Genomic DNA, 25,122 nt, shown 5'->3' on the forward strand with positions numbered 1-25,122 from the left:
CAATATAGGGATCTCTGGTAGGATGTAAACAGCTTAAAAATAGCTCAGGAACATGAAATTATGCAGGAAAGGATTGTAAAGCACTTACTTAATGCGCAAGTTTTACTGATTCCTCTTGGGTTAACAGCATGAACAACTCAATTTTTATTACTGTAATTAAGGATGACGTCAAGAAAAGGAATGCATGGTGACTAAGTAGTCATCTTTAGCCAACCACCTGTCTGACACTCTGCAGACATTATAAGGCTGCAACAGCTTTGTGTGTGTGTGTGTGTGTGTGTGTGTGTGTGTGTGTGTTACATGAGAATTTTCAGTCCTGGGTCCTATGTATGTAAGTGTAAAAGTTACCACCCAATTTATCTTTCAAACTGAGACCATTTGAGAGTGAAAGACACTCTTTCAAATTTGGGGGACACTATTCAAATTTTGCCAGGGCAGTAGGCATAAACCACGACTGTCCTGGGCATAAAACCACCCTATGATTTTACTATAGACAACTTCACATGTACGTTTAAAGAAGCAGCCCCAATCACAGACAAGGCTATTGTTCAGCACTGTTTGACTAGCCAGAAGGAAGCTTTCCTAATAACAAAAGAGGCTAAACCCTTGAATTTCACCATAGTTTGTTCTTGTGGAACTACTGCATGCTGGCACTTAGAACTTCTAAACAAACTTCATCTCTATTATCAATCAGAAGCTAGCCAGGAGGACTGGCCCTGGGGCATTCTGAGCTCACTGCCTAGACTTTACACACAGGCAGCACTCGGTGTGACAATAAAGTGACAATTTTGGAGTCCTCAGAGCCTAAGGTATCTCAGGCCTTGAGGGGAATCTCATGAACACCCAGGTTGCAGCTTTTATCACTATTCTCTCAGCCACAGACTTTCCCATTTCCCTCAGAGTGATTATGCTGACGAGGTCTGGTCTCAGAAACATTAACTTATGGTGGGAATGTAAATTGGTGCAGCCACTATGGAAAACAGTATGGAGTTTCCTCAAAAAAATAAAAATAGAGTTGCCATATGATCCAGCAATCCCACTCCTGGGCATATATCTGGACAAAACTATAATTTGAAAAGATACATGCACCCCTATGTTCATAGCAGCACTATTCACAATAGCCAAGACATGGAAACAAACTAAATGTCTATCAACAGACGAATGGATAAAGAAGATACGGTACATATATACAATGGAATATTAATCAGCCATAAAAAAATGAAATAATGCCATTTGTAGCAACATGGATGGACCTAGAGATTATCATACTAAGTAACGTAAGTCAGAAAGAGAAAAACAAATACCATGATATCACCTAAATGTGGAATCTAAAATATGACACAAATGAACTTATCTACAAAACAGAAACAGACTCACAGACATAGAGAATAGACTCCTGGTTGCTAAGGGGGAGGGGAGTAGGGGAGGGATGGATTGGGAGTTTGGGATTAGCAGATGCAAACATTACACATAGAATGAATAAACAACAAGTTCCTATTGTAGAGCACAGAGAACTATATTCAATATCCTGTAATAAATCATAATTGAAAAGAATATGAAAAAAAACCTTAACTCAGTCCTCTGAACCCTCTCTGGTAAGGGTATTCTGAAGGAAAAGCTTCTCTCACTAGGTGGTAGATATAACTAGTAAAAAAAATCCTGCATGCATTGGGGCAATGGGTAAATGAGAACTTTCTGTACTCACTGCCCAATTTTACTGTGACTCTAAAACTATGTTTAAAAATAAAGTCTACATAAAACCAAATCCTAAATCCTGTGACCACTACTTCTGAGGGACAGAACTTAGAAAATGAGTTAGCACTTAGAGGAAAAAAGAGGTTTTATATTTCTTTTCTTTTTTTTTTTTTTTTGGCCTTCCCACAAGGCATGTAGGATCTTAGTTCCCCAACCAGGGATCGAACCCGCACCCCCTAGCATTGGAAGTGCGAAGTCTTAACCACTGGACTACCAGGTAAGTCCCTAAAGAAAGAAAGATTCTTTTTCTTTTTATTTTGCGGTACGCGGGCCTCTCACTGTGTGGCCTCTCCCGTTGTGGAGCACAGGCTCTGGACGCGCAGGCTCAGCGGCCATGGCTCACGGGCCCAGCCGCTCCACGGCATGTGGGATCTTCCCAGACCGGGGCACGAACCCGTGTTCCCTGCATCGGCAAGCAGACTCTCAACCACTGAGCCACCAGGGAAGCCCCGAGAAAGATTCTTAAATGGGTTCCTACAATAACTAGGGCAAACATTTATTAAGAGCTAGATATGTGGCAGGCACTGTTTGATGCACTTTACATCTATTAACTCATTTGCTCCTCACAGCACCCCATGAGGGAAGCACAAATACTGTCATCTGAATTTTATGGAGAAAAGGGGGCACAGAGAGGTGCGGTACTTGCCCAAGGTCACAAGGCTGGGAGAGGCGGAGTCAGGATTCAAGCCCCAGCAGCAGAGGGGCCAAAGCCCATTGCTCTCAATCATTCACTAAGGATACCGAATAATGAAAATGACAGGCTGAGTGAATCACTGATTTTGCTAGGAAAGAATAAATAGAGCTCACTGCCTTCTCTGACCTCTGCTGCTCGCTATCTCTCTGAGGACCTCCGGGACTTTCGCAAATCCTGCTGAGAGGCCCCAGGTGAGTTTAGAGCCACTTCTACTTCGGTAAATTGATGGAGCTTTAGTCATTCCAGAACGTGAGTGGGTGCACACCCTCTCCCTTGTTCCCTTTATAACAAGGCACTCTCATGCTTTCAGAAGTGTACTTCATAGCCACGTCCTAACCACTGGTTATCCCAAGCCAAGCCTCACCAAATCCTCAATCCCAACGGGCTACTAAACTTGAGTCCATTCTGTCTCCTAAATGGCCTCCCACAGAAACTCTTTATAGAGGGAAATAGTATGATTCAACAGAATATGGCAAGAGCCAAAGCAGAGGAGAGGAAACAGAAACCAGAGACCAATAAGGAAACATTTCTATGTGTTGCAAATGGTAATGGTTATTTAAACCAGCCAGAGCTGCAAAGGAGAAGATGCACGTGTCTTTTCTCTCCTTCTCCTCTGCCTGGCCTCATTCTGCACCTCCCTTTGAGCCTCGGTGACACAATTGTGCTTTAGAATTCCCGAATTGGATGGACATCCCTTTCTGGAACTCTTGGCTGAACCTGTGCTCCTCACATGGGTGGAAAAATCCATTTGCACAATGATAAGTCCATCTGCAATCTACTCCCAACAGCTGCTTTCTGTGGCTCTGAATCAAGCTGGAGAAATCTTCCCGGATATCAGGAGCCACTACATGCTTTTCAAGGCCTAACAAGACACCTCAGTCTCCTTCAGCAAACACAAGCAGGAGCAAACCTGTTTCCCCAGAACGCGTGCAGACGTATGTATAGCCAGCAAGCAGTACTATTTAAAGACACAACAACTGGAAAACTGTGGAGCAGAACCAAGTGCATGAACACACACGTGCACACACACACATCCAACTGGCCACAGATCTAAAGCTTTTTTCTGGAAGCCCAAAATGTTTTAACACAGAGTCAGAACTATGGGCGTCCCTCACTAAAATCCTTTGGGTTTTTCTTTCCTAAAATAGAAGAGAATATAGAGGAATAAATAAATGCTGAGGTAAAAAAATTTTTTTTGACAACGTTATGACAAAGATACAGGAATGGCAAAGGATTCTTTCTCCTCCTTCACCCTAGAACACCACAGGTGTGGGTTCTCTCAAAGGCAGATCCAAAGGGTCTGGGGCTAAATTCAGGCTTGAGAGTCTATTTCTGTTCACATTCTAGGACTTCCACACCTTCAGAATGGGCAAGGGGCTTCAGGAGTTCCTGACAGATAGATTTTTATGCAGTGGTTTTTGGTCCAGTGCTGATCAGCTTTCAAAGGGATGAAACATGAGCCATTGGACACTTGGATGGGTGAACAGGGAAAAGGAAGCTCCATTTTTTCTTGTCATAATCCTGAAATGTGTTGGAAAAAATTTAACATTGATACAAATACCACTTCCCTTCTCTGGCTAAATGGCTACTCTCATCTCAACCCCTGCTCTTGGTAGGGTGGCCCTGTCTGCCCTAGAGCAGTTGCCTCTCAGGACAGTCAAGTGTTCTATTCATGGTAAAAGCACATGCCATTGCAAAAGCAGTTTCAGACTCAGAATTTTAGAACTGGACCTAATTCCATAAACCAATGTGTAAGTGGGTGGGGAACTAGAATGAATGCCTACTGAGTGCCAGGCACTCTTAGCGTTTACCGGAGTTACTTAATCTTCTCATCAACTACTATTGTTACTCCCAGTTGCCAAATGAAAAAAATCAGGATGCATGCAGAAAGGTTAAGTGACTTGCTCAAGGCCGAGTTCAATTCTAGATATGATTCCAAAGGCTACATTCTTCCAGGCTGCCTCCAACTGCGCGAAGGTCGTCTTAAGGGCTGAAAGAACAGTGGGACAATAACTGAGGTCCACGCTGCCTGGCACGGCCCCATCACCCTTTCCTAGCTGGAAGGGGCCAGAAGCCCCTCCCTCTTCATCCTTTCCTCTCCTTGAGGCTTGGTGACTCACTAACCTGACACCTCTCTCCCGGGACACGACCCCAAATTTGGCCCCTGGTGTCCTGGACTACAGGTGAGTCCACCTGTCGGCCTGGAGCCATCAGACTCAGCAGCTGAACTACCAGTCGGCCTCCCTCCTCCCAATCCCAGACGACACCTGACATTACCCAATCGCCCAACCCAGCTTGCGGTCACAATTGCCTCCCTCTTTGCACCCCGCCTTAGTCAACATCAAACAAGACCCCTCTTGTAGCCCTCCTCTCTTTTCCCTGCCCCCTCCGGGCTGGCTTTATCCTATAGTCTCTCGGCCTACGGGCTAAAGACGTCAAAAATAACCAATTGTCGTGGAGCTCTTCGCTAAGGGCTCCGCCTCCTCCCTGAGGAGCAGCTCCGTTGACCAATGAGTTACCCTCCGGGTACAATGGAAGTGCGGGGCTAGTAGAGCAGCGGCTGGGCGGCCCAATGAACGGGCGGGTTTCCGCGTTAGAGGCGTGGCAGAAGCTGTCGTCAGGGGCGTGGCGGCAGTTGCTTGGGCGGGGCCGGTAGCGGCGGGAGCTCCACTGGCCAGGGGTTCCGGCTGCATTTCCATGAGCGCCGGCGGCAGCCGCTGAGCTGTGGGAACCTGACTGGGGGCGAAGTGGGCCGCAGTAGTCAACCTCACGCAGGTAAAGCCACGGCGGAGTGAGCTCCGCCAAGCCGCGACTGAGCCCCCGACCAGTCGGGCCAAACCCCTGAGCCCCGCGGTCCCTGTCGTGGCTCGGCCCATCGCGCCGCAGCCTGAGCGCCCCGGATCCTCGGGGGGCCTGTCACCTGGCGCCGCGGTGGTCCCTAGGGCCGGCGGGGAGGGAGGCAGCCTGCACCGCATCGGGTGGGATACGCCTTCCTGAAAACCCTTTGTCCCCTTCAGCCTCAGATACCGAGGATGGGGACAACCCCGACTGCGGCCTCCCTACCGGCCACTCCATCAGTGCGCACTCTTGGGACCTCTGGGGGCTGGGGAGGGGCTCTTCCAGCCTTGGTGATGGAGATCCGGGAGCGGCACCTGCAAGGAGAGGGCTGAGGGACCTAATTACAGCCCCGAATATCCGAGGGGGCCTCTGCGTTTCTGGGCTCCAGGGGGGCACCCAGGAATGATGGGTTCAAGTTGTAAGGAGGCAGCTTTTGACCCACTCGGAGGCACACTTATTTAGCTCGCCCACGTGCCAGGCACTGTTCTAGGCGCTTCGTGGTCTTTCCCCACAGTGAGAACTGTCCAGCAGCGCAGGCCCTGCTGGGCGAGGCAGACAACACCTCGACCTTGGAAGTGACTAGGCAGAGGCCAGGTGATAGCCACCTGCCAGGGATGCTTAGAAGGGACTCGTAAGGGAGGACTGCATGACCCACCTGTAAGGCCCTTCTCCATTCACAGATGCACTCTGACCTTTAATGCCTACCTTGAGAAGAATACTGCTGGGGGCTCATTAGTTTGAAAATGGGTGTTGAATTCATCCACAATGAACTTGTGGGCTCAACTCTCAAGAGTGGGTGTTAGCAAAGAGAACGGACCATACCATACTGAGAAGATAAGGTTTATTTAGCCCTTATGAAACTCCTTAATTTGAACTACTGTGGGCTGGGTGTGTCTTTTAATCTTTCTGATTCCTCTCCTTTGGTTGCTTCACCTCCAGTGTGTCAGTTTCACCTGCATTCCAGTAACCAGATCCAAAGGCAGGCTCCAAAATCAGACTCCTGAGAGGTGCCTGGGTGGGACTGTAGGTTTGGCAGAGTTAATGTGATCTGGCCCAGAGCTTTTCGAGGGCCATTTCATTGCAACCACACGAAGTAGAGTCCAAAAGAAAAACCATGCAGTACCCCTTTCACTACCCTCTGTCATTTGCCTGAATAGAGGCATAATAGAGGAATAATCTGTTATTAGAGTAATATATATAATTATATATTATATATATAATATATAATTATATATATTATTGTATAACAAGAGGAATAATCTTCTGAAGGTCAGGAGGCAAAGGAAGAACCTTAATAGCAAATTTGCTGCTTGTTTGAGGATGAATTAACCTTTGAATAACCCGTCAGAAAGCAGACCTGTCCATATACTGCTGATTGTCGCATGAACTTGCGGCATTTTAGAGCTGAAGACACCTTAGATAGAGCTCATCTAATCCATCTTCTCCATGCACAGGTGAGGAAACGAAGGCCTGGGGAGGTCACAGGACTGACTGGTCATCACAGAACCATGATCTGTTGACCCTGGATCTAGCCAGTGCATGACTTGTATTTCACCCCTAGACTACTTATCTCGCTCTCTGTGTTGAAATTCTAGGGGAGTCTAGAGAGGTTAAGACCACAGATTTTGGGGCTAGAGTGCCTGGATTTGAAACCTAGCCCTGCTTCTTACTAGCTGTAACCTTGGGCAAGTTACTTAACCTCTCCGTGCCTCTGTTCACCTATAAAACAGGAATAATAATGGTACTTAGATTAGAAGGTTGTTTTGAAGATTACTATATCTGAGGCATAAGCACTATAGATTTGTCAAATACGATCTTCTGTTGCCTTTTTATGCAGCTTTTCTTCATACCTACCACCCAGTATTTTCTATCAGGAGCTAATTTTTTCCCCTGCTTCCTCTCCCCCAGTTCATTAAACATATTTCGGATTTCATTGTATTTAGCACATATGTCTGTGGGGTTTTCCAAGTCACATCGCCTTTTATTTCTTATTTTTGTCTTTTATTGAATCAGGTCATTCATTTTCTCTGTTAGTCCTCTAGTTGTAATTACACTCTTCTTAGACTCCAAATCTCATTCTCTTTAAAAGGGGGGGGTGGAAATCCCTCAAAGTGATAAACCAAGTCCGTGATGATACCAATCTCCGCGGCATCCTTCCAAATATCTATTCCCTCTGTTCGGCCCTATTTCCCAGTTGTCAGTGTGCTGCAGCATGATTATAAATGGGTGAACATTTTTAGATTAAAATTTCATGAGCCACTGTATTAAGTGCTTTTCGGAAGTTCAGGGATCGTGTGTCAAATGCGCTGAAGTAAGTTACTTAGTCACTGGAGCAGGGGGAGCAAAGCCTGGCTTGCCTGGCAGAAACACAAGGGTGTGACTGATTCTTGCTGGTAATCTAGCTCTTTCACTAATTTTACTGCATTTTTCCTGTTCTTTTCTTGAGCTTGAAATAAACCAGATGGGACATGCAGCGGAATGGTCTTTTCCTCTCCTTCTAGTTGGGGAAATTCCCTTTCTTTTCTACTTTCACCTTCATTCTCTTTACCACCTTCAGGGTTCTGATAAATATCTACTCTCAATCTGCCATCCAATTCCCTTTTAATCAGAAGATACCTGTCACCTTTATTTCTTGCAGGAATCTGGTCACTTTGGGTTTTCCCTTCTCTGTTTTTACATGTTTTCTAGAATGAAGCAAAGATGATCACTGTTTATTGATTGGCACCTTCCTAAGAGTTGATTCCGAGTTTGGGTTTTTTGTTTAGGACATTCTGGAACTCAGCCATCTTAGAATAATTGTTTTAGTTTCTTTGTGTATTAATAAGGGCCCCTTTCTCTCTCTCTCGTTCTCTTTTCTCATAATGTCTTGGTGAAAGGGCTTCTTATTTGCTGTTATTCCTTACTTCTTCCACTTCCGCCTTCCTCCTGGGAATCTCTGGCAGGGCCCACGAAGAGTGTAGTGGTTCCCCACTGCCCTTGTTCCAAGCTTCTGTCCAGAGCACGAAATAATTTCTTTGGTCCTATGGAAGACTGGGGTGAAGTCTGACTTGTTCTTTGCCTAAAACCTGGCTCTTTGAAAAGCCCTAGGAGAGAGAGCCTTCCAATATAATGGAATTCATGTGGCAGAATTTCTGCTCTAACCTACTGCTTACAGTATTCCGGTTTTCATTGCAGTGTGGGTTTTGAGTACACTTTGACCAATTTAAGAGCATAGGTGACTGGGGCAAGGGGTGTTTAAGCCTTCCTGTTTCATCTTGGGCTACGCTGTCCCTAGAACAGAGCACAGGGAGTTCAGGCTGCCTCTTGATGTGGTCTGGCATTAGGATTTTATTGCAGCTCTGCACGTTCCAACCTTTTTGGCCAGTGCGTGTTGTTTTTAACCCTCATGCTGCTATTTCTGCATTGATACCCTGCAGGTGCTGACATTATCTCCCTTCGGGATCATTTTCATATCTGCTTGTTTGTTTTTGTGGTCTTGGTTCCAAGGCATCATGTTTTGGGATTAAACATTTTCTATTTATAAAATGGCTGGTGTGGACAGGCCACCAGACCTATTGTTACCCATGAAGCTTGCGCACTGGACCCGGTTGGGTGCAGGGCTTGTGACCCAAGGACCCATTTTCTGATCTTTTGCAATAGTTAAGTAGCAGACAGGTAAAGAGCTTATTAGAGAATTGGAACACTGATACCCTTGGGTTTGCCTGGTTTCTGATTTTCTTTTGTTGTCTTTGAGTGGAGCTTCATTAAGTTCAACAAACTGAGCATCTGGTGTGTGCCAGGAAGACAGCTGTCCAGATTAACAAGGGTGTTTGGTTTGCTGCAGAAAGACGATTTTGTTTTTATTTTACATTTTAAACTTTTCAGTGTTTTTAATTTTAAAAATTGTTTTAATAGGTAATGCATTTACATGATGAAAGAAAATATTCAAAAGGCACAAAAGTGAAGTAGTAAATACATCTCTGTCCACTCCAGACTCCTACCACCTAGTTTTATTCCTTAGAGGCACCAGTGTTACTGATTTCTTCATCCTCCAGAGGTGTTCCAGGCACAGCCGAGATATTTTATAACATCTATTAGCAAATCCATTATGATTATCTTTCCCTTTTACACAAATGGTAGCAAACGATACATGCTACTTGGAACCTTGCCTTCTTTCACTTAGTGTTTCTTTGCAGTATGGAAAGAGCTTCAGCCTCATTTTTTATGAAGGTGATGTATTTTAGATATTCGATTCTGTTTCTAAGGCTGCTAAGAACCAGTCTTATTTAGGCAACAGCTTCACATGGAGATCCTAAAGCATTATGTGGATTATTTGGGGGCAAATATTTTTCTTCTCTGTCCTGCAGCTCTGAGCCTGAGAAGAGGCCGCGTGAGGGGGAGGGCGTCCCCTGAAGGTCATCCTATGAAGGGAGAGTGGGGACATTTAAAAATGAGGAGCACTGGCCTGAGGCTCTTCACCTGCCCTCAGGGCACAACATGCTGGAATTGCCTGGGAAAGCTTGCTGTGCTTTCTCTGGTCTCCAGGGAAAGCTCCCGGCCTTCCTGATAACACCTTTCATCATCTCTACCACTCCAATCCTGTCTCCTGCATCCCAGCCCCAGCTCTGTTTGTTCTCGCCCTTGGGCATCAGAGAGGAACCCTGCCCTTCATGACGGGACTTCCTGTCTGGAAAGCTTTGTTAAGGGCCCCACCCCTTCCTTTCTCTCACCCCATGAAAAACCAGCTCTCACACCTGTGCCTCTGTGAAGCATTTTTCCCAAACAACATTTGGGACTATGATATTTGTTGCTCTCCTTAGGAGTGTTTCCCATTCTCCATATCACTTGACCAAGGTCTCTGAGCCTCACGTGGCCTTGCTAAGCTTTTGCTGATGATGATTCTAAGAAGAGAATTTAGGGGGTCTTCACATTTGACTTTTCTATGGCTGCTCTTATGTTTTGGATAACCATGCTGGTTTAAACATGGTCTCATGGTCTTCTGTGGCTCCCAGTGGTTGCCTGTTGCTTTGTTTCTCACTTTTCTTTAAAATGTGTCTTGGGACTTCCCTGGTGGTCTAGTGGCTAAGACTCTGCGCTCCCAATGCAGGGGACACAGGTTCGATCCCTGGTCGGGGAACTAGATCCCACATGCCGCAACTAAGAGTTCATATGCCACAACTAAAGATACCGCATGCCACAACTAAGACCCGACACAGCCAAATAAAATATAAATAAATAAATAAATATTTTTTAAAAAACAGAACACAATCCTCCTGGGAATAAGCTATAAGAAAAAAATGTGCCTTAATCTCCATCTTGTTTTTATTTCCCTCCCAATCTAATTTAGAGTGTTGAATTGCATTGAATCTTTATGGTGTTAGTCAGCCAGTCTATTGAGAGTCATTACTTTCTGATCTTTGCTCCTTGCTGGGTGTCCACGTCATCAATCAGTTGTACCACAGATGCTGTGTTGTGTAATATGAGGAGAGGGAGTTGATGTTATCAGTCAGCCTCTTCCCAGTCCCTCTGGGGTAGAAGAGATAGAAGCTTTGAAAAAACTGCCCCATTTCTGCACAGTCACTCCAGGCATGTATTTGTGTACTGTTTACTTAGTCATGTCAATGAGAACAGTAAAAAACAAATCAGGAAGTCCAACATAGGATTGCCAAATTTTAAGTTTTTCAGATAAGGCATTAAAAAAGCCCTGTCATCTCCCATCATTGCCATCATTTAAGAAAAGACTTTTTAACCCCAAATATGTGGGAAGGTCCGTATCCGAGAATAAAGAGCAGCCTTCTAAACAGAACATATTTAGATTGATAAAAAGGTTGAGCTCATGGAAATCGAATCGTGGTGTTCGAGAGGGTCTGAGGTAGAGGATTCTATTCCAGGAGGGTTCCACTTTTTCAGTTTCCTTAAACAGTGCCAGCTGTTCTTTTGCTGAGAAACCAAGCCATTCACTTAGCCAGCTAACCTAGCCATGGCATCATTTGATGTGGTTTTGTGCTCAGTGGTTTTTTTAGGTGGTATGGGCCACACAATGTCAATGTGCAGTTGTAGCATCTTAGGGTGATGTGAGCTGAGAGTGGGTGTTGTTCTCGGACTCAGCAGGGGCTGGATGTGTTCATGTCTAAAGTGCTATGTTGGGACTTCCCTGGCGGTCCAGTGGTTAGGGCTCTGCGCTTTCGCTGCCGAAGGCCTGGGTTCGATCCCTGGTCGTGGAACTAAGATCCCACAAGCCATTTACTTCTAAATAGTAAGATGATAGAAAATGCCAAGGAGATTATAGCCAAGGATATTTTTCCCAATTTAGAAAATACAGATCATTTCCCTCCATCTATCATTAATATCACCCCTCAGTCTATTTATTGACTCCCCGTAGAAAGCTGGATGTTACACTGAAATTGCAAGAGAAATCTTGACTTTGCCACCAAAGAGTTTATGAGAGGAATGCAAATTTCTTTAAGGCTCTGTTTGGATGGGAGAGGACTTGCAGAGCATCTGTCAATGGGGCAAAACGGATCAGGATCCATCCAGCTCTGTGACAGGTGCCTTGTTTCTCTGTATTCCTAGAGCCTTTTCTAGGCCTGGCCCAGGGTGGGTCTCCAGGCCTCAGACTCCTCCATGGCATTAATAATAACTCACAGAACTGTCATAAGTACCAAATGAGGTAATGTCTAAGGACACACTTTGTAAACAGTAAATTACAGATTGGTTTCCATGTCAACACCAATGCACTTTGTGACTTTTTTTTTTTTCTTTTGGTTGTGTTGGGTCTTTGTTGCTGCGTGCAGGCTTTCTCTAGTTGTGGCGAGCGGGGACTACTCTTCGTTGCGGTGCGCGGGCTTCTCATTGCGGTGGCTTCTCTTGTTGCAGAGCACGGGCTCCGGGCACGTGGGCTCAGTAGTTGTGGCACACGGCTTAGTTGCTCCGTCACATGTGGAATCTTCCCAGACCAGGGCTCAAACCCGTGTTCCCTGCATTGGCAGGCAGATTCTTAACCACTGCACCACCAGGGAAGCCACTGTGACATGTTTGAGGAATTACTGAGGTCATGTATTTAAATCACAAGCCTGTGATAAACTGTAGAGCTACACAAATAGGAATTCTATTTTCGTCTAGTTCTGCTCCTTCCTTTTGAAAATATGGTGACTTGTTAGCTGGCATTAGCCAGAGAGCACCTACTGGTTCCCAGGATGAGGGTTTGACCCCTAACCTGTGGTTCACAGACTTAATATTTTCTCTGGGGGGCTGATAGATAAGCTAATGGTCTGGAATGGATATAGGAACTTGTAGTACATCCTTGATCTACTCGTCACCTGCAGAAGATGGTTAAATTGGGGTTGGTAGTGATCGCTCATAGGCAAGTCCAGGACCTGGACTAACTGGGCTTGAAGACACAGACTTTGGTCTCTGCTCTGGGACCCTCTAGCCCTGTTGGATAAAGTGAGCCCCTCTTCTGTCATGTCTGGTGGACACACCATTGCCAAGGATTGTGTTTGCATTTAAAAATTTCATTTTAATAATAGGACACTCTTTATCATCCCCATTTTAATGGGTAAGGAAACTGAGGTGCAAAGAGGTTAAGAAATTTGCCCAAAGTCATACAGCCAGTAAGTGGCAGAGTTGTGATTCAGGCCAGATCTATCTGTCCCCAAAGCCTGTCACCCTACTGTGAGTGGCCTTACTACCCCGCCATCCGTGCATATCCACAGGAAGCATCTCAATGAAGTAGAAATCTTTGTAACAAGACTTGTTCTGACCTATTTACATAAACCTGTTTCAGATACCACAGATATTTAAGGAAGGATTTTTCCATTTTTCTTAGATATTAAAAAGGATCCCTATTTTTTAATTTCCACTAACCTCTCAATCTAGGTTAACCTTAGGATTAATTGTACTCAAATTTATATTTTCTGGATCAGATAAGCTTACATCAGTTGGAAAATGCCATAGACACTTTTGTTACATTGGATGTTTTGGAGTGAAAAGCACAAATCATGAGTCTTCTAATGGTATTTCAGTATTTATCAGAATGCCAGAAGTCAATGGATAGTTTTCTGCCTACCTTCTCTTTGGGCATTTTTCCTTTCTTCTGCCATATAGAACAGCCTGTTTTTGCTTTGAATTCTCTTTCTTTATTGGTGAGCAGTTTCTGAAGTAGATTTATAGGTAAATCTACTTTAGATAAAGTAGATTTGGAACTTTAGATAAACAGGGGAAAAGGTGAAAAGAAATATGGCATTGGACGTGAGCTTCTCTGAGTGATGAAAAGTGGAAAACTTTCACTTCGGTGGATAATTATTTGCCTGAACTTCAAAATGTTCTTTAAAATATCCAAAAGCTACTGACAGCCCAGGTCACACTGAGCTGCTTCTCTTGACCCACGGTAGTATAGCAGTTACTCATAATGGCCCCTACCTCTCAGCCTAATGTAATAATTTCCTCATGAGAAAATTCTGCTCAAGGGATCAGAATGGTGACGTGTTAGGCCTTTCCCACAGGCTCAGTCAATCAATAAATATTTACAGAGTGCCCACCCATGCTCTACACCCTAAATTTAAACTAGTATACAATTTTACACTGAAGATTGAATTAGCAGGGCATAGACCGGATCCCCAACAGAGATCAAAGGGATATGAATCATCACTTTTATGTGGAAATGAGGCTTGATGATTTTCTGGTTATGAAAGGTTATTTGCAAAATGTGAAGGGAGGAAACAGGATGATTTTTAGGGCCTGGAGGGGATGGCCCTCAAATGAAGACTCCTGTATATTTGAGCAGATTGTACGAAAACTCCTTAGCTGTCATGGCGGCTTGAGGTGATGTTCACGTGGTGAATGACAGTGTTTGTCCAACATCCCAGGTTACACACAGCCAAACAAAGCCTTCTCACACTTACCGAGGCACATCAGTCCCCCACGGGGCCAGCACGGTAGGCTCTACCAAGGTGCCATCTTCCCGGCTGATGTCTGGAACGCCCCATGGAAGTAAAAACCCTGAAGCTTCTTCCACAGTGACTCACTCTCACTGCTCCCAAACCTGTCCCTCTTGCCCTGCCTGCCACTCTCCTGGCTGCCCAGCATCCTCAGGCCTTGGCTGGCCCGGGAGGCTAGCTTGAGGTCTGCACCCACCCCTCCTTTTTCTCTTCTTCTGTTCCATCCCTTCCCATGGTTCTCCAGCTATCTGAGCCCATCTCCTTCTTCTTTCTGCCTCCTTTGTTTGAATTCCTCTAGTATTTATAGTTGGAACGTCAGGATTTCATTCTTAATTATATATGGATTTGCACTGTTTGCTAATTATTTCCTGGATGCCATGTATTATACTTCTTTCATAGTCCCCACAGAGCTTAGAATGAAGCTGGTGTCTTTGGTACCCGTGGGGAGCAGGGTGGAATGTCAGAAGCAGGATGTAGTTCTCCCAGTGGTATTAACACACTTTTTTTTGCAGGGGGAGGTCTATCCTCTTCTTTTACAAACCACTGCTTTATCCATGAGGGTGCTCCAACTTATACAGGTTAAATCAATTTGGGAGAAATAGGATCACTTTCCTCATGATGGAGAAGCATTTCCTTCCTTTCCAAGGAAATCTTCCTTGATGGCTAGTTCCTTGCCTCCCAAGAAACGTGATTGGCATCACATATGCGTGGGGAAAGCCTGGCAGAGGAAGACCTCCCGTACAGTGAGCTCGTGGCTGAGTCTCTGCTCCATATGTGGCTCACCTGCCTTGAGCAGAGGTGGAGGTGGACTCAGAGAAAATGCCTGCCTGATACAGGCAAAATTTAGACAAAAACCAAAGGAGGAAAGGCTGCTGGGCAACTAGGAGTAATGGTGGGGACTTGCCCTCAGGCTTTAAAGTAAGCTGAGAAAGCTCGCTTCCAAAGTGGGACGACAGGGAGAAAGGCCCAGAACAGCAGTGGGGTGTTTGTGCTGGATGGACCAGGAAACAAGAACTTTTGAGGGTGTGAACCTACTTCTGTCTCTTTACTTGGAAAAGCCACCTATTTAGTTAAGACCCCAAAATATGTCAACCCAGAGGACTGCCCTTTCTATCTCAGAGCCTTTGAATTTTTATTTTTCTAGATTTTCAGTGTCCTCAGTAGAAGGGTCTGATAAAGTCAAGCTCAAGACTGCCTGGGGACCAATTCCCATGTCCTTCATGTGTTGAAAATTCCCTAGCTGTTTCTTTAAAACTGACATTTTCATAATCTTGAAATATGTAATAAGGCAGTTTTCCCCTAAAAAGCTCAAAGCATTTTGCAAACCTCATCTTGAGAATATGAGTATCTTATAATTATAAAGCGTTTTTTTTTTACCTACAAAATTTCATCAGCTTCTTTCCCTCAATAGTCTGTAAGGTAACCTCCCCTACCCTGTTTTATAGAGAAAAAGAAAACTTTCACAAAATTTAGGTAGTTCATCCAAGGTCACTTGGCACAACCTAAACTCAAACACAAGTCCTCTGACTCTAAAACCTTTGCCATTTGAACCTGATTAACAAATGGGCAGAGGCCCTGAATAGACGTTTTTTCCAAAGAAGACCTACAGGTGGCCAACAGGCACATGAAAAGATGCTCAACATTGCTTATCATCAAAGAAATGCAAATCACAATGACAATGTGCTACCACCTCACACCTGTCAGAATGGCTATGATCAAAAAGAGAACACATAACAAATGCTGGAGAGGGTGTGGAGAAAAGGAAGCCCTCCTGCACTGTTGGTGGGAATGTAAATTGGTACAGCCACTGTGGAGAACAGTATGGAGGTTCCTCATTATTATAAAATTATGAATAGAACTACCATGTAATCCAGCCATTCCATTCCTGGGTATATATCCAAGGTAAACAAAAACACTAATTAGAAAAGATAAATACACCCCTATGTTCATTGCAGCACTATTTACAACTGCCAAGATATGGAAGCAACCTAAGTGCCCACCCAGAAATGAATGGATAAAGAAGATGTAGTATATATATATATATATATATATATATATACACACTATATATAGTATGGAATATTACCCAGCCATAATAAAGAATGAAATCTTGCCATTTGCAACAGTACGGATGGACCCAGAGGGTATTATGCTAAGTAAAATAAGTCAGACAAAGACAAATACTGTATGATTTTACTTATTTGTGGAATCTAAAAATACAAAACGTAACAAAAATGAACAAACATAAAACAGAAACAGAGTTAGATACAGAGAACAAACATGTGGTTGCTAGAGGGTGGAAAAAATAGGTGAGGGAGATTAAGAGTACAAACTTCCAGTTGCAAAATAAATGAGTCATCAGTATGAAATGTACAATGTGGGGAATATAGTCAATAACTATGTAATATCCTTGTATGGTGACATAGTGTAACTAGACTTATGGTGATCATTTTGAAAAGTATGGAAATACTGAGTCACTGTGTTGTGTAACAGGAACTAACATAGTGTTGTAGGTCAATTTTACTTCAAAAACGAACGAACAAACAAACTTAGAAAATGAGATCAGATTTGTGGTTACCAGAGGCAGGGGGTGGGAGGAGGGGAAACTGGATGAAGGTGGGCAAAAGGTACAAACTTCGTTATAAGATAAAAAAGTACTAGGGATGTAATGTACAACATGGTAAATATAATGGACACTGCTGTCTGTTATTTATGAAAGTTGTTAAGAGAATAAATCCTGAGTTCTCATCACAAGGAAAAAGATTTTTTTTCTATTTCTTTAATTTTATATCTATATGAGGTGATGATGTTCACTAAACTTACGTGATAAATTTCATGATGTAAATCAAATCATTAGGCTGTACACCTTAAACTTATACAGTGCCGTATGTCAAATACATCTCAATAAAACTGGAAGAAAAAAATATAATCTTTGTCATTTGATTATAGCACACAGGCCCTTAGGGTAAGTTTCAAAATCCCCAGAGAGGGCAAATGATATGCCCAGAGCTACACAGCACAGCATACTCAGAGGGGAGAATAATTCCAGATACCATTGGAAACAAGTTGTATGGAGACACAAATGGGATTCCCTCCCTCTTCTGACATCCAGAATCCAGCATGTCTGGGTCCTTCCATTTGGGTTGTGACCTAGAAGTTGGGGACGAGGCTCTGTCTAGCTCTCAGAATCGGCAGGACTGATGGCAGAGGCTGGGTAGGGGCTCCCTGGAGGCCCAGTACTGGGGCTGGCTTGTTCAGCCCCAGAAGGGTGACTATCTCCCATTAATATCCTGTCCTTCATTTTTAGCCTAAGGGCGTGAGTGTGAATCAGTCCTTGTATCTGTATTTAGCTGGTGGAGTTTGTCTTCTGTGACTTGGGCACTTGTCACAGTGGAATCCATGTGACCTTTAAGCTTACTACTCCAAGCTCCAGGAGATACTGTTTCTAGTCACAGTGCCCGAGGTATATAAAACAGAAATAAATAAAGCATGCCTTAAAATGCCATGCACACTGCATACCCTTGCCCCTAGAACCTTCGGAAGGACAGGAAGCCCAGAACCTTTCCTGCTTTCTAGACTGAGCCCTGAGGGGAGCTACTGTTCTCACTACTGGCAAAATTCATCATTAGAGAGCCCAGAACTGAGAGAGGCAGGGTGTGGAGGAGCTCAGCCCTGCCCCTGGCCTTGTGAGTGGGCAGGAGTGTCTCTCCCTTAGGGGAGGGGTGAGGGGCTTGACCTGTGGGTCGGGTCTCTTCACAGATCTACTTCTTGCTGCCTGTGCAGTGAAAGGCAAGTGTCAGGATTATAAAGGACTGCCCTTGGTAATGCTCCCATTACAGCTTCCAATGGCACTGTGGGCCGTTCTGGCTCTGGGGCCCTTGGGACACCCCAGAATGCTCAGGAATAGGGACTCCTGATTATTTTTATTTTCTCATTAACTGAAGGTTGCTGTAAGTGCTTTGTTTTGCAGCTCCGGGTGAAACTTTCTTCTCTGTTTTAGTGAGTTCCATGGGGTCAATGATTTTTAGCCGAGGGCCATGCCTCCCACCCCATCCCCAGTTTCCTCCTTCTGGAAGCTTGTTTGCTGGTGAGATTCAAGCACATGCCCCAGAAGTTTCTTCTGTGGAATAAATCTGGAGATGCTCTTCTCTTCAGCTATATCTATCTCTTAAAAATTCCAGTAACTGGGCACTGGGTTTGTTGGGTTTGGGCAAACTGAGATTTTCTTTTTTTTTTTTTTTTTTTTTTTTTGCGGTACGCGGGCCTCTCACTGTTGTGGCCTCTCCCGTTGCGGAGCACAGGCTCCGGACGCGCAGGCTCAGCGGCCATGGCTCACGGGCCCAGCCGCTCCGCGGCATGTGGGATCTTCCCGGACCGGGGCACGAACCCGTGTCCCCTGCATCGGCAGGCGGATTCTCAACCACTGCGCCACCAGGGAAGCCCAGGGAAGCCCAGGGAAGCCCTGAGATTTTCTTTTGATATTACAGATTTTAATTGCAGTATATGGTTTTTAAAATTTATTTATTCATTTTTGGCTGCATTGGGTCTTTGTTGCTGCACGTGGGCTTTCTGTAGTTGCAGTGAGCGGGGTCTGCTCTTTGCTGCGGTGCGCAGGCTTCTCATTGCGGTGGCTTCTCTTGTTGTGGAGCACGGACTCTAGGCGTGCGGGCTTCAGTAGTTTTGGCTCGCAGGCTCAGTAGTTGTGGCTCGCAGGCTCTAGAACACAGGCTCAATAGTTGTGGCGCACGGGCTTAGTTGCTCCGTGGCATGTGGGATCTTCCCGGAACAGGGCTCAAACCCGGGTCCCCTGCACTGGCAGGCAGATTCTTAACCACTGTGCCACCAGGGAAGCCCTAATTGCAGTATATGTTTTTTAATACAATGTTAGAATTATCAAATCTCTCCATTAAAATGCCTGTCCTATTAGAAAATTCTCTGATCTCCATAGAGGAAACACCCCACTTAGGATTTTTGGTTTGTTCTCAGGTGTGCATTGAATGGTTTCTTGATGATAGAGAAAGCAATTTTGCTTGTGATTTTACTAAGTGCTTTTACCCATTGTCCTCCACTTGAAAGTACTACTCTTTGAGCAAGACTATTTGCTAATGAGAGAGGCCAACTCCCTTTCAGTAATTTAGTAAATGCATGTAAAAGTGCCCAATTAAATGTGCATGCTTAACTGGTGACTCAGTCTCCAGCTATTTTTAGTTTAGTGACTTTGTTTGTGAAAGTTGTGGGTTAGTAGCCATTCCTTATATTTAAACACGAGGTTCACATTTTCTCTCAAAGGGTAACTTTCCTCTTACTAGAAACTTTTAGGACATTTTCTGAAACTTCAGCAGGATGAATGTGTGGCCTTATGACTTTGTGGAAGAATATGGTTAAATAAAACTATTATCACATGAGTGAGTTTGCACAAAAAGGCAATTTCAAGCTCTTTAATTTTGAATGCAACTGAGAGTGAAGTTAACCTAAATGTATTTAATTATCTGTAAATTCTTTTCTCTTTACCAAATTGTGTGTGACTTACCTTCACCTCATAGGACCTGATTTGTAAGGAACGTGGGACTAAATCTTGCTTTCAGTCTCCCTGCCACCACCCACATCCCAGTGTCATAACCTGGTCCCAGGCCCCCAGGGCTGCTCCCTGGTTTGATCTGCTGAAGGAAAGGGTTTGGGTACTTGATGCTTAATGTTCAAAAATTAACTAATCAATCAATCAATCATTGTCTCTTGGCATCTTTGGAAAACAGGGTTTTGGCCCTGTCGTTGCCAGGGCTCTCCATCATTTGGGGCTTGAGGTAGTGGCAGTGGTGAGAGGGGGAATTTCAAAACCCAGTTACCCTGAAGACTCAGCCAACAGGACTATCCCTGGGAGAAGGACACGCAGGACTAGAACAGCCTGGCTGTGCTAAGAGGCGGTGCTGTGAGCTGCTGGCGGAGGTGCTCACCCAGGGAATCGAAATCTCACTGTGAGGTCAGGGTGGGGCCCAAAGCGGCCCAGGTTATCAAGGGTACGCAGGTCTGGGTAGACTAGGACATACCTCGGAACCTTCTGGCCGTGCCTCTGACTCTGTTCCAGCCCCGTGGCAGTGAGCACTTAACAAGTGCAGAGAAACAGCTCAGGGTGGGTGGCCGGGCTTTGTCCTAGCAGTCTCCTCTGGGCTTGTTTCTCCCCTTCTGTGGAGTTACTTTTTTCTGTGTGCGCAATAGCCCTGATTTCTTTAGTTAAATGGCAGATAAAGGGGGGAGAAACTGGCCCTTTTCCTCCTTGCTCTCTCCCCAAAGGTATCATGTTGCCTACATTTTGGGTTGACTACTTTTATCTAAGTTGCCACCAAAAAGGCTGACAGATTGGGATGACATGAGGTTTTTGTCTGCTACACTACTCATAGGGCCTTCTTGAGGAAGGAAGCCTGCCTGAGGCTTACTGTGCTGGTGTAGGGTTTTATTTCAGGGCATTAAAGAGGTTTGCTAGGAGAACCAGGCCAGACACGAGTGGTTTTACCTGCAGGAAGGAGGTGCAGATGAAGGAACGGTCTCTCTGCGGGAAAGGAGGGGTCCCTTGGCAGGAGAGAGGGTGTGTGTATCAGAAGGAGGGGGTCCAGGCTGTACACCACCAGACCCCTTTCAGCACAGAAACGAGAACACACCTTGGAACCTTTAATGGACCTTGGTGATGAGCACTTACTATCCAACAATTTATTAAGTCTAACACAGTTCCGCGTTAGAAGAATCAAGAGTGTGTCCTGGGATTAATTTTAAACTTGTTGGAGGAGGCCCAAGCAGTGGATCCACTAGTTATTTCATTGTTGATGAGGTCTCTGTGTCAGCTGGGAAAAAGTATCTTTTGTGGTAATTTCTGTCAGATTAGCGTTTACTTAGGCAAAATGGAGGAGAGTTTAATGGTGGGGATGGGATGGCTTATATTTGGGGGACGGACATTTACTGTACATCAGGGATTGTTTTAAAATACTTTCTGTGTATTAACAACTTCAGTTTGCAGAGGAGGCCCAGAGGAGGTAAGAAACTTGCCCAAAGACAAACACCGAACTGGCGGGGCCAGGATTTGACACTGGGTTACCTCACTCCAGGGCCTGAACCTAAACATAATCCTTTTCAACCTGATTGGGATTGGAAGAGAGAAATCCTTTAGAAGTTTGGTTTGGTTTTCCTTGAGGAGTATGTGCCATGGGACCCACGTATGTATTGAAGTTTGCTTGTCAGGTCCTTTGGATGGCAAGGGAAAGAGGGCCCTCCCCTCCCAACCCGTGATGTCTCCGTCTCTGGGCTCCCTCACTTCCCTATAACAGGAGAGGAAAGGATGGTCCTGACAGCTGAATCACAGAGGCAAAGAGGCCAAGCTAGTAAACATTTGTGCACAGAATACAATTTGCTTTGTGTTAACAAGTAGCCTGGTAGTATCTTGTTGTTAGCTGATTATTGGTATGTATTGGTTGGATTTTGTCTGGATAACTTCTGAAAGCATGTGGCAGAGGGTCTCTTCAGCCCCTGAAGAACAGGGGTGTGGATCAGCTGAGTCACGAGAGGTCATTTGGGCTTATTCTGTCACAGTTCTGCAGGCTAGATGTCTAAAATCAGGGGTCTAAAATGATGAGAGGTCATTGGGGCTTATTCTGTCACAGTTCTGGAGGCTAGACATCTAAAATCTCAGTGTCAGCCAGGTTCTTGGGGGCTCTGAGGGAAATCTGTTCCCTGTCTCTCTCCTAGCTTCTGGTGGTTGCTGGCAATCCCTGGTGTTCTTGGTTCAGAGATGCATCACCCCAGTCTCTACTTCCATCTTCATATGGTCTCTCCTCTGTGTTCTGTGTCCAAATTTCTCTTTTCTTACAAGGATACCAGTCATGGGGTTAAGGGCCACTCTAACCAGTATGGCCCCATCTTAACTTGATTATATCTGCAAAGGCCCTGTATCCAAACAAGGTCACATTTACAGGTCCCCGGTGAATGTGGATTTTGGGGGAACAGTATTCACCCCATTATACCAGGTAATGAGTCTTTTGTGTTTGAGATCTCTGCTTGTTTTTTTCTTCACTGTAAGTTTTAGATTTTCAGTGAACATTAATATTCCAAGGCTGAAATCATCACTCACCCATGGAGGTGGAATGAATATGATGGAATTATTGGCATAATGGCACAGCTGAAAATATAGAACTGTTTAACTTATTTGAAGGAAGAACAAAGGCCCTGAAGGTTGTTAGTTCTTATGAGTTTTACTGTTTAATGGCCCATGAAGTAGGCTGGAAAACAGGGCTATCTTCTGTTACAGAGCACAGAGAGAGTGCTCTTTAGCCAAGGACTGCAATTCTATCCCTAGAATCTCAGAAATTTTGAGCTGAGAGAGGCCTTTGGCATCACTGACTTCTAATCTAATCCTCTCATTTTACAAATGAGTTCTGTAGGGCCCAGCAAGGTTAAGGGACTTGTTCAAGGTCACCAACTGAGAAAGGGCAGAGCAGGCTCGAGGAGCCAGGTCTCAGAACCCCCAGACTGGGCGTCTCTCGCTGAATCTGTGCCTCCATCTTAAAATAACGCCCTTAGTCATGGGGGCACAGGGAGAAGCCCAGGCCCCCGCCCTGGCGGAGATGCCAGTGGAGCCTGTCTTAGAGACTGAGGGCAATACTGAAAGTTCCTTTACTGCTGGGCCTTTGACAGCACCTTGGATTTCTTCGTTAATGTTGAGAAGACAAATGGAATTTTAACTATCATTTACAGCACCTAAATCTCACTCATAAGAAGCCTGTGTCGGGAGCAGGGAAGGGTGGAGGAAGTGCTGATCAGGTGCGTGTGAGGTGTGGGTGGGGAGATGTCTCGTTTCCACCATCCGCATACCCGGCCCTAAGCTGCCTGAAGTGCACTTTAACTGGATTTCACCTGCCCAGAAAGGGAGAAGGGGCACACAAAACAGCGCAATAGAAGCTAAGTTTGTTATGTCTGGAACAAGTACAGAATATTAATTTTTAGTGGCAGGTCAAACTTAGAAAGAAAGAAGACCATAAAATAAAATGCAGCAAGGTAAGTTAAAATGAATATCAAGAGTTTTATTCTACAATTGCCAGTTAATTCCTTGTTTAATGTATATCGTGCACAAGCACACACCACAAAATCTCTCTCACACAGACTTACACACACTTCTTCTAAATCTATACTTCACTAAGGTGCAGTTCTAGTTCTAGCTGCTCCATAAGTCCTTTCCCCACTTATTTTTTTCTTGGACTACTTATTCTTGTCCCCAATTTCTAAAGTATATGTAGCCCTAACATAAACTTCTTTTCTTTTTCTCCCCAGTTAAAATGAGAATTCGACTTAACTGTGGTTCTACACAATGCTTAGTACAGTGCCAGGCACACAGTAGGTCATCAAGTCCTTAAGCCCACTGAAGTTCAAGGAAGGTGGCCCTAGCAACATGTGGTAGAACCACCTTGCTCCTCAGGACTTCAGCTCAAGGCTCTGTATCTGGACCGTAATAATTAGAAACCTCTCATAGGATTGCCTTCACCGAATCAAATTCAATTTTAAACGCTTGGCATTTTTCAAGCGTTGAGGAAATTAATTCTCTACTGCATTTGCTATTAAAAAAAGTTGTAGGAGGACATTACCTATCACATCACTCAAGGTCCCCTTATGTAAAGTCCCGCAGAATTTTTTTTTATAAGTCTGTGCCAGAAGAACCCTGTTTTCTTTGAGTATCTGTCATGTTCCCTGCAGGTAAGAAGAGTGTACTACGGATTAGCTCTGCATTTTGGAGAAACCATAGGTCTGACTAGGTTTCCCTTTTCCCCCTGGCAGTCAGAAAGCTCAGACACATTCTAGGCTTAGTCGTATGCTTAGTTGTATATCATTTATATATATAAATTTATTTAGTTTATTTATTTTGGGCTGCATTGGGTCTTCGTTGCTGTGCAGGCTTTCTCTAGTTGTGGCAAGTGGGGGCTACTCTTCCTTGCGGTGCGGTGGCTTCTCTTGTTGCAGAGCACCGGCTCTAGGCGCACGGGCTCAGTAGTTGTGGCGCACAGGCTTAGTAGTTGTGGCGCACAGGCTTAGTTGCTCCACGGCATGTGGGGTCTTCCCATCCAGGCCTTGAACCCATGTCCCCTGCATTGGCAGGCAGATTCTTAACCATTGCACCACCAGGGAAGTTCCTAGTTGTATATTTTGACCTAGGTATTTTCCTTGTTCAGAGTCTCTTAATTTCTTTTTAGATTTTGTTAGTTGCTATTTTAAAGCTTTTTTTTTTGTAATAAAAAAATTTGTAGTCATTATGTTTTGGAAAAGAAAAAGAAAAATTGCCTGTGCTCTAATAATAACCCAACCAGTGTAGCATCCATAAAGATTTGGGGAGATAGTATTTCCTCCTGTGTCATTAGAAATTACAGACTACAAGAGTCTAGAAATAACAGTGGTTTAAACATGCAAGGGTTTATTCTCTCACATAAGAGAAATCCTGAGGTAGGCAGTCTGGGTCTGACATGGTGGCTCCATGGAATCATCAGGGACCCCAGATCTCTGTCTTTCTCCTCTGCTCTCCTCACCATGTGGCTCCTAGAGTGACCTCAAGGTCACTTCATGGCCCAAGATAGCTGTCTGGAGTTGCAGCCCTGTTGTCTGCATTCCAAGGAGGCAGGGAGGGAAAAGGGCAGAAGAAGAGTTAACTCCCTGCCTTTTAAGGAGTCTCCCCAGAAAGCAGAGCAGCCCCGCCAGAACTGGCCAGCATTTAGTCACGTGGACTTGCCTACCTGTCATGGAGCCTGGGATCTGTAGTTAATTTTTTCTAGCTAGGCGCATTTTCCAGGTTTGTGCTGAAAGAAAGGAGGAGAGACTTCTTACCGGGAAACAATCAGCAGTCAGCCACATTTCTGAATCTTTCTCTGTGTAAGTCTATTCAGCATTCTTTTT

At 44.7% G+C, this 25,122-nt stretch overlaps 1 protein-coding gene across 1 annotated transcript in view; it reads left to right on the top strand.

The window, feature by feature from the left end:
• Positions 1 to 5,068: 5,068 nt before the first annotated feature.
• Positions 5,069 to 25,122, top strand: part of ABHD2 (abhydrolase domain containing 2, acylglycerol lipase) — a 101,247-nt gene continuing 81,193 nt past the window's right edge. Inside the window, exon 1 of the mRNA XM_059056346.2 lies at positions 5,069 to 5,224. The gene's annotated coding sequence lies outside the window, so the exon portion shown is untranslated. The remainder of the gene's footprint in view (positions 5,225 to 25,122) is intronic.

Source organism: Kogia breviceps, chromosome 3, assembly GCF_026419965.1.
Source record: "Kogia breviceps isolate mKogBre1 chromosome 3, mKogBre1 haplotype 1, whole genome shotgun sequence".
NCBI classification, from domain to species: Eukaryota; Metazoa; Chordata; class Mammalia; order Artiodactyla; family Physeteridae; genus Kogia; species Kogia breviceps.